Below are 7,648 nucleotides of genomic sequence, written 5' to 3'. Positions count from 1 at the left end.
ACATTAGATGTCTCACCCACATGATCATCACCAGAGTTGGATGATTCTTCATCAACACTCCTGCTGTACCCAGAGGAGTCTTCATCTTCAGACGATTCACCACCACTGGCAGAAGATTCTCTACCACTGGTGTGAACTATCTCCTTCACAATCTGAGCAAAACATGCTGTTCCATCGGGAGCATCACCACCCAACTGGATTGACCAGTCACAACCTTCATCCACCTGAACTGCAAGTGCCCGGTTGGTTTGGTTGTTGACAGGCACCAATGTACGCTCATTGTTTCTGTTCTGCTGGTTGCCTTGATTTCTGAAGGGGTTTTGATTCCCGTGCTGGGCTGGCTTTGTACATTCCCTCTTAAAGTGACCCCGTTCACCACAGTTGAAGCACTTAACAGCTTGTTTATCGAACCCATACTTGGTGTCTCTCTTACTTTCCAAGCTGGTTCTTCCAGTACTTTCCATCCAATCCTTTGCTCTTCTCACAGCACTCGCAAAGGCCCACTTGATATCCATCAAGTCCATCTCTTCTTTGTCAATCTGCCGGTGGTCTTCTTGTGTCAGATTAATATTTCCAATCTGACCTTCTATCAACCCACAGTACGCGCTCACTACAGTGTTAAGTAGCTCCATGTGTTCCTTAGCTATTTCTACACTGACTTTAGAAAAGCTTGAAGTGTCGAGCTGTACAGTACTAGGCTTTGATTGTTGACCTGCAGATGATGTTCCTCCATAACATGCACGTTGTGTTTGAGCAGGAGGAGGAGGAGGAGGTGGCTGTATTGGATTTCCATACATGTCTGTGGTAGGAGGTGGCTTAACAGGAACTTGCACCAGATTTCCATACATATCTGTACTTGTGACAAAAGCCGTTTGCAGAGGAGCATGTGGACCTGTTCTTGTAGACGAAGTATTGGAAGTTCCACAATACATTTCTGGATTTTGTGGCAATGGAACTCTCTTCGCCTTTAATGTTTCCTCCTGATCCTTGTTTTCCAAAAGCTGCACGAAGTCGTTGATATTTGTAGTTTTCAACACTCCGTTATACTTCAGGATTTCCAAGAAACTACTCCATTGGGGAGGCAAAGCATCAGCAAACTTTTTCACCACTTCTGCTTGAGTTGTCGTCACACCAAAATTATTCAGCTCAGTAAGCAAATGATAAAACCGACTTGTCATGTCTCCCAAAGACTCCTTATCTAAGCATGTGAAACAGTCGAATTCTTTCTTGAGCAGATCATGACGCAATTGACGTGTTGCTTCATTCCCTACTCCCCTGGTTTTCAAACCGTCCCACAGCTTCTTCGTAGTCTTGAAGCTGACAAACTGATGATAGATGTCTTTGCTTAACGCCTGAGTGAGAATGGCGTAGGCTTTCTTTTCCAGATCATATATTTTCTTTTGATCTTCTGGAAGATCGGCAAAACTAGCAGTCGTTGAAGCGGCGACTTCGATAGCTTGATCAAAATCTGTGGTGAAACGTATCCACAGCTCTGTATTTTGACCCAGAACATATGTACGGAATCTATCAGCCCAACCCGGATACTCGTTTAAATGCATCAGCTTTGGAGGTCGATTTAAACTTCCTGTTTCACTTTCGCTCAGTAATATACTTTGGATACTAGGAGTTTGATTCGAGACTAATGCCCACTGATTTCCCTGAGAAGATGTCGATACCGGAGACTCGGCCCATGAAGGCGATAGACTTGTAGACGTGTATTTTCCACTGTCTGGCGCCGGTGTACTCCACCATGAGGGAGTGACACCAGAACTTGTATATTTACCGCTGTCGGGGGCCGGATTCCACCAATTCGGATTCATGATTAATGACCAAAATAAATGCTAAGTGAGTAATCCGAAAGATCACACAGTCGAAGGATCTTGGTCGAAAGATCTGAAATCACAGAAACTTGTTAACAATAAACTGACCACAATCGAAAGATCAACTCTTGTTCGAAGGATCAACAGTACTCGAAAGACTACTGTTGAATCTCGAACAATGATTTCGAAAGATTCAAGAACTCGAAGGATTCTCCTTTGAAAGATCCTTATCTTTCGAGTTAAATCCTTATCTTTCGGACACCTGTCTTTCGAATAGATTCCTTTATCGAAAGATATGTTTCAGACTTCGAAGGATGGGTCGAAGGATGATAATCTTTCGAGCCTTCCTTGATCGAAAGATGGTCTTTCGATGTCGAAAGATATCTTTCGAGAGATTCTGACACAACTGACGCTAATTTGATAGGTTGGTGAAAAGGTGATGGGTAGGTAAGTCAACTTTCGGCAGAAAGGGATGTGCAGGCTGTACCTTTCCCACCAACTTTGAAAAATTGCCCAAAATGGATAACCTTATCCCCAAACCAGTCGCCGGAATCCTTACCGGAGAAATGGCCGGAAATTACCAAGTTACTTAAAAACAAGTTTTCAAGTTACCCAACCCAAACTTTGAACACTCCCGAAGGTTTAGAATCCGTTTTTCAGTTTAAATATGCGAGAAAAACCACCAAAACGGGTGCTAAACCAAGTGTCCAAACACACCAAACACTTGAACAAACCCGGTTTTAAACAAGGTAAAGAGCCAAGCTCTGATACCACTTGTAGGTCCCTTTGTCGTGGAGGATGACGAACCTAAACCTTGTTATACAAACTCACTAGCGAGTGCGGAATCCAAGCTAGCAAGCAAACCGGGATGAAGCAAGTATAAACACAACACACAAGGTTCACCGATTAACACCAATGTATTAATACGTATGAAGGTTTCGGTTACAAGCACAATGTTTACAAATCTAACTTGCAAACTCTCAAAGTGTGTGTGTGAGTTTCCGGACAGAATGCTCTCAGCCTATCTCTCGGATGTGTGTGTATTCTCTCTAACAAGTCTATCTCCATTGAACTCAACACACTGCATGGGTATTTATACCCAGCCCATGATGTCTGGTCCGAAGGATCCGATAGATGGTCCGAAGGATCATCTATCGATGACTAGTCAATCGAAGGATCAACATGTACTTCGAAGGATGATGTATCGATCATCCATCGAAGGTTCATCTTTGATCACCTCGAAGGATCAACATTATCCTTCGAGAGCTATCCTTCAAGCTATCCTTCGAGCAATCCTTCGACACAGACAATCATCTTTCAACATCTTTCAACATTTACAAACTGTTGCCCAAGTCAAACCGGAGGATGGTTGACTTGGTCAACTTACAACACTAAACAGGACATCGTTTACATCGTGACCGAATACAGACAAAGTACAGACACAGGTGCACCAACAACTTCATATAGTAAGATTTTTTCGTATATTTATTTTTTATAGATGATTTTTTTTTAAATTGAGAGTATCAATTAAAGTGGAAGTTTTAGGATAAGAATCGAACTGAAATAAAAATAAACTAGAAAAAAAGCAGTGTTGTAAAAATCGGGATTAGTTAGCGATTAATCACTAGTCGGTCGGACACTAATTAATTTTTCGTTAATTGGTAGTCGGCCCTAATCGGCCGACAAAAAATCGGCGATTCCGGCCAAACTAATAATTACAAGGGTTACTGTACAACCCCTTGTAAAATGTATGATATAATAATAGGAATTTCATCCATACTATAGCTATGTAGGCAATGTTATAAATTCACAAATGGTTGTTTTGAGATTGTACGTGCTACGGTGATTCCAAGTTGATCTTTGGTACGAACTATAAATGACATAACTCTTTGTATAAATTAAAAAAAAAGAGTTAAATGTCATTTTAGTCGCTGTAGTTTGGGTCATTTTATCAATTTAGTCCAAAGGTTTTAAACATTGCCTTTTTAGTACAAATAGTTTCAAACATTGCCATTTTAGTCCACTAGGTTAACTTCATTCATTTTTATTTTTTTTGTTAACGAGAAGAGCAATTCAGTCATTTTATATGTAATTATGTTAACTAGAAGGGCAGTTCGACCATATAAAATAAATGACCAAATTGCCCTTCTCGTTAACAGAAAAAGGGATGAAGTTAACCTAGTTGACTAAAATGGCAACGTTTCTAACCTTTAGACTAAACTAGCAAAATGGTTAAACCACAGGGACTAAAATGACATTTAACTCTAAAAAGAATCAAAGTTCATTGGCTTAGTATAGTGAATATCAACTTGTAATTTAATATTAATAATAATAATAATTACATAATTTTTTAAATGAGATTATTATTTGAGAGGGAAATTTTGGATGAAATATTTTGGTGGAGAAGTTTAAATTTTAGAGAAAATACTTTGGTGGAAAATTTTAAGATGAAATATTTTGGAGGTAATTTTTAAAAGATGTAAGTTTAACATTTGGTCATACATTTTTCCATGACATTTGATAATATTTCGTCACACAAAATAAACAAAGTGACGATGATATGATGGATGTTTATGTAATGCCACATGAAATTTTGTACTTTTAGGGGTGGATATGATTTTACTTTTGGTCACACAAAATATTATATGTGACCATATGTATTAGATTTTAGTCACATTATTAAACATATAATATGGCCGTAGATCACATTTGGCCACCCTTTTCTAGTGTGGCTGACGTGCAGCTAAAGGTTTCACATACATACGTTTTTAGTCACATGGAACAAATAATGTTGTCGTAGATCACATTTGGTCACACTTTTTTAGTGTGGCTAATATATGTCATAGTTTTTTTCTTTAAATGTGGCTAAAGGTTTTGAATACGTATTTATTGGTCACATGAAAATAAATATTGTGATCGTAGATAACATTTGGCCACACTTTGGTAGTGTGGCTAATATATGTCACAGCTTTTTCTTAAAGTGTGTCTAAAGGTATCAAATGCATGTCTTTTTTTGTCACATTAAACAAAAATATGTGGCCATAGATCACATTTAGCCACGCATTTTGAGTTGTGACTAATAAACGTCACATTATTTTCTAAAAGTATGGCTAATGGTTCTGAACTGGTACAAACGGTCACACTAAATATATAATATGTGGCTAAAGATGTTTTAAAATGTGAGAAATTACCTTTAGCCATACATTCTCAAATGTGTGGCAGGGCGGTTTTGCCAAAAGTGTGGCTGTAGCCCCTTTTTCACGTAGTGGTCTTCGTGGGCCTGTTGATTGTTCGTGGCCCAGTAACCTTCTTCGTAGGGTTACTAACCTTCTTCGTAGGGTTACTGGGCCTATATAAGGAGTCACTCCTTTCACATTTCAATCAAGAGAGTCCCTGTGAAGTTGTAAACACTATGTGTATGTGTGTACTGATTCTCTTCACTTAATTAAAGCCTGTGAATCTTTGGTTACTTGTGTTTGCTTTATTTTGCTTTGGTTTGCATAACTACATGGATTCCGCACTCGTTTTTGTGTTAACAAACAAGGAAGTAGGATATCTTGATCCTCCAAGTGGACCTACGAAAAGTTAAACACATTTTAGGGAAGTTAATCTTTTTTTTCATATATTTTACATATGGTGTTTGTTTAGTTGAAGTTTTTAATAAAGAAAAAACATGAGTTCAATTGTTCTTAAGTTGTCTTGTTTTCAAATCAAATATCTCATGCATTACTAATTTAATCTAATCTAACTATATAATAAAAGAAACCGTGTTTGGGACACTTGTCATTATATTAGACCATGTACTCAATCGATAATTATTATTTAGTTTAATATCTTCTAATTAATTATAGATAATCTCCTACAAAATATTATTTAGTTTAATCTTTTCTACCTAATTATAGATAATTATTATTTATATCTATACAAATAATAATTAAAATAAAGAGATATTAATTGTAGCAATTATAACTAGAACATAATAATACAAGTAACAATGCTAATAATGATATTAATAAAAAAACAATATTTTTGTCATATGTATATTAATAGTTATAATTAAAAAAATATAATATTTACTTATAACAACATTTAAATATAAATACAAATTAAAGAAACACCAATAATATATAATCCATTAGAAATATAAATATACTTTAATCTCAAAATATTTCTCCTGAACCATTATATATAATCGATTAGAAATATAAATATACTTTAGTCTCAAAATATTTCTCCTGAACCATTAAATTTTACGAGCATATAAGTGATGACAATGTACCTGCCATTTACATGTGATTAATCTTTTTAGAAATTTTAAAAGTTAAACATTAATTACTATATGTGTTTTATTATATATTTACTTTTAGTCATTTAGATTTTAAAATCTTAACTAATACAATTAAACTTCCTAAAAGAATGATGATAAACGTGGATTAAGTTATTCCATTTGTATCTTAAATCAAACAGATTATATGTTTATTTAAAAATAAAATTCGGATAAAGAGGAGTTTGATAAATCAAATTGGGATAGATAGGAAAATACATGATTTTAAAGATATAATATTTTTATTATTTAGTATATAAAATTACATTTATTCAACTCCTACAATACCTATGGTTTATATATGTATAACTTTTTAATATATAAAATTACATTTATTCAATCCGTGTAATACACGGGGTTATAACTAGTTTAATAATAAAGGATTACAAATAATAACATATTCAATCTTATATTATACATATTTTTCAATAACTAATACATTAATATCACTTATGATTGTCTTTATTTTTTTATTATAATAAGTGATTCCGACGTGTCATGGTCACTATATTTATTCTTATCATTTTTAATTATTTACCATATCTTTTAAATTTCTTTTACAATTATTAAAAAAACTTGACCATAAATAGGTTTACTGAGCTCCTTTATTTTTTATTCGATTATAAGTCATTTAACATATTTAATAGAACAATTGATCATCATCCATTTATCAAGAAAGTAACACTATTTTACTAATCACACAAAGAATAGACAGAGTGTCGTACATTTTAAAACTAAAAACACTTAAGACTACATACAGACATAATCTTTACCATCATTGTTAAAGCCTCAAAAGTCAAAAACCTCTTTTTCCCTAAATTGGTTTCAAAGCTCTTGTTGATATAAACTAATTTCAATTGTTTAAAGGTAACTCTCAAATACATATAACCTAAAATAAACTAATTTCGATTGTTTAAAGGTGACTATCAAATATATATTAACGTAAAATCAAGTGAAACAATGCTATTTGCACCCACTATATATATAAAAAAAAGTTGATCGACAGACCAACTATCAGTTACACAATCACAAAGCATCAGTCCGAAGTAGATCTAGTGAACTGATTGAAATTTTGAAAACCAATTGTAAAGCCACAATCGAATCAAAGCATATCTAGAATCAAAATCAGACACCTATATCACACACTTTAATCGCTAGTAGATCCAATCAACTGATTGAAAATTCAAAGCGATCTTAAACGCACCGACTGAATTGAAGCATCTATAGCAACTCAAGCAATTTAAGTAAATCTGAAATCAAAATTTGGGTATATATAAATAGCCGAAGCATTAATTTCAATATGCTAAGTCAGAACTTAAATCAAACTTGATTTGTAGCAATGGTTAAGTATAAAAAGGATAGATAGAATTTTCTTTACCCTGAGCCATGTATTGCAATCTGAGTACCTTGCACTTGTGTCCGGAGTGACTTCGCTTATGATTGAACGCCATAATCTCACCTTCACACATTTACAGCCAGGAAATATACGCAAGGTGGCTTATAA

The sequence above is a fragment of the Helianthus annuus genome, chromosome 5, assembly GCF_002127325.2.
Source record: "Helianthus annuus cultivar XRQ/B chromosome 5, HanXRQr2.0-SUNRISE, whole genome shotgun sequence".
In the NCBI taxonomy this organism is placed as follows: Eukaryota; Viridiplantae; Streptophyta; class Magnoliopsida; order Asterales; family Asteraceae; genus Helianthus; species Helianthus annuus.
The sequence above is the reverse complement of the archived record's forward strand: the minus strand, read 5'-3'. Positions refer to the sequence as shown.